Genomic DNA, 2,893 nt, shown 5'->3' with positions numbered 1-2,893 from the left:
CCAAAGTTCTCTTAAGTGGCTGCATGAAGGATGCTCCGATCATCCCGTAAATCCTCAGCATGATGACCCAGGCAGGTACTCATCCGCGGTGACTCAGCCTATCATAATGTGACACCTGTTCTTTGGCTCCGCAATGGAAGGCCCCGTTTGACATTTAATTCCTATCACGCGGTGCCTTTCCCTGAAAGCCCTGTCAGTTTACTTTTATTTGGGCACCTGGGAGACAATCCCCGCTCTTGGTGCGCTCATGTTTCTCGTCATCCCCGACTCCTGTTTCCCCTAGGAAGGGAAGGGCCCAAAAACCCAAGTTTGTGTCATCCCAGCTCCCAAAGGGCAGGTGGACGCTAACCCACCCCACGTGGGTGGGATTTCTATCTTCTCAAATTTGCTGTATCTTGGTAAATCTCTCTCATTTCACACAGATGAAGCATTAATTCGGGTCAAATAAGGATTAATTAGTTGGTGTGTGGCAGTCCCAGGCACCGAGGGGCCGGGGAACGTTTCTAAATGAGTTGCCGCTGATGCTGTAAGCCCTGTCTCTTTGGATGGCAGGACCTCTGGTGTATGATAAATTTGCAGTCAGGTACCCCATGGGACAGGAGATGAGGGAAATGTCAGTCGTAACAGTGTTTAAGTCCCTCCTGCTGGTGAACTGCAGCCTCTCAAATTAGGTCCTGTTGGCAAAATCAGATAAAGAGATGGAAATAAATGATGTGGGCAAAGGGCATCACAGACTATCATTTAAATTGCTATTGACTGCGTGCGTCAAATGGCCCAGCATGAAAACAGGTGTAATAAGAGAAGGTAACGGGGCCAGGGAACCACTTCTTTCCCTGTGTGTCATAGGGAACGTCTCATATGGCTCACCTGTTGGAAAGCAAAAAAAGGAAATATGAGACACATTTCAGAGAATCTTTGATGATTCTGGGTCTAATCAGCCAGGGAAAAATGAGGGGGTTGGAATAAGCGATCTCTAAGCACCTTCCATCTCTGACCTTTCTCAATCCTGGGAACCCACACTGGGAACGTTGTCCCTCCTTCTCCCCTCATGCCCCTTCGAGCGTCATGAGATTTTGGAGAGTTTCATAGCTCCTGAGAGGCACTATAAGAGAGTGCAGTGTCTCTGGAGTCAGAGGCCTTGGGTTTGAATCCCAGCTCTGAAACTCACTCTGCCAAATACCTGTGTGACCTTACCCTTCTTGGGCTTCAGTTTTATGAGTATAAAATAAAGCAGTACGACTGAGAGACCTTTGGTATTTGGAGTCAGAGGACTTGGGTTCAAATCCTCTCTGTGTCATTTACTACTGGATATGCCCTTGTTCAAGTCACTCTATTTATTCCCATCTCACTTTCCTTATTCCTCAATAAAGTGAGGGAGTTGAACTAGATATCTCTGAGGTCCTTGACCTCTCTCTGACTCAGTTTCTTTGTCTGCGAATCGGGAATATTTTATCATAAGATAGCCTCTTAGGTCCTTGACCTCTCTCTGTCTCAGTTTCCACATATGTAAATGAGAATGTTGGACGAAGGCACTAAAGTCCCTTCTAGCTCTAAATCTGTGATGCTATGGTGATTATCTGTGAGGTCCCTTCCAACTATAGCTTAGTGATTCTTCGTAATGACGTAACAAATATTGACAATTATAACAGTAGACATTCACATAATGCTTTATAAAGCACTTACATAGATTATTGACAGTACCATGAGGTGGGTACTATAAGTATTATTACCCCCGTTTTACAGATGAGGAAACAGAATCTCAGAGAACTGAAGTGTTTGCCCTTGACCTTGGTTGATAATGACCAAGGTCGGCATTCATACTCAAGTCTCCCTGACTTCACGCCCAACACTCCAACCATTACAGCAACAGTGTCAAACTCAAAACAAAACATGGCCACTAAACCGTATATAAGATCCCTAGAGGCTGCATATGGACTCAGAAAACCATTTATTGACATTAACTGTGTTCTATTGTATTTTTATTTATTTTGCTAAATCTTTCCTAATTATATATTAATCTGGTTCCTTGGGAGTGGGCCATATGTTTGACACCTCTGTCATTACACCATTCCTATGCAATAACACTATTAATAGCTCATATTTCTATATTGCTTTAAGCTTTGTACAACACAATTCTTCAAAATGACCTGTGAGGTAGGTGGTGCAATGTTTTACAGATGAGGAAACTGAGGCTCTGAAAAACAAAATGATATGTTGCGTCATAGTTGTTAAGTTGGAAAAGACCATCTAGTCAAACCCCTCTTGATTTATTATAATTGTGGAAACTGAGGCTCAGAGAATTGTCATGATGTGCCTGAGGTCCTGTAGGTAGAGGCCATCAGAAACAGGAGATAGACTCCAGGTCTCCTGACTCCTGGGCCAATGCAAGTTGGTTTCCAAAGTCTTCTATGTATCTTATCTCTTTTGATCTTCAAAACAACCCATTGGGAATCCTCCATGGGTAATATTAGGTCCATTTTACAGCATAATATAAGCTTTTTGAAGAAAGATACTGTTTAGGTTTGATATCTCCAAAGCCCTAAACACAACTGAAGCTTAATAGATCAATCAATCAATTAATCAACATGCATTTATTAAATTCTATGGTAAGCAATGGGGATACAAAGAAAGGCAAAGATAAGATCCTCACATTCTAATGGAGGAGCCGTTACATAGACTAGATAACCAGTGACCAGCAGCCTTCTCACCCTGGAACTTGCCTCTAGCCTTGAGGCACCGTCTCCAGAATTTCCTGGCGGGAGTGCCCAAGGCAGTCACACTCTCTCTTCTCTTACTCTGAGGCTGACTTCCCCTTGGTTACACACCTAGTAAGGAGCAGAGGTGGAGTCTGATTCCAGGTCTCTTCTGACTCAGTGTCCGGTTGTAGAGTTGG

The sequence above is a fragment of the Vombatus ursinus genome, unplaced genomic scaffold (genome assembly GCF_900497805.2).
Source record: "Vombatus ursinus unplaced genomic scaffold, bare-nosed wombat genome assembly UNPS02014768.1, whole genome shotgun sequence".
Taxonomy (NCBI): Eukaryota; Metazoa; Chordata; class Mammalia; order Diprotodontia; family Vombatidae; genus Vombatus; species Vombatus ursinus.
This window is presented reverse-complemented; position numbering follows the sequence as displayed.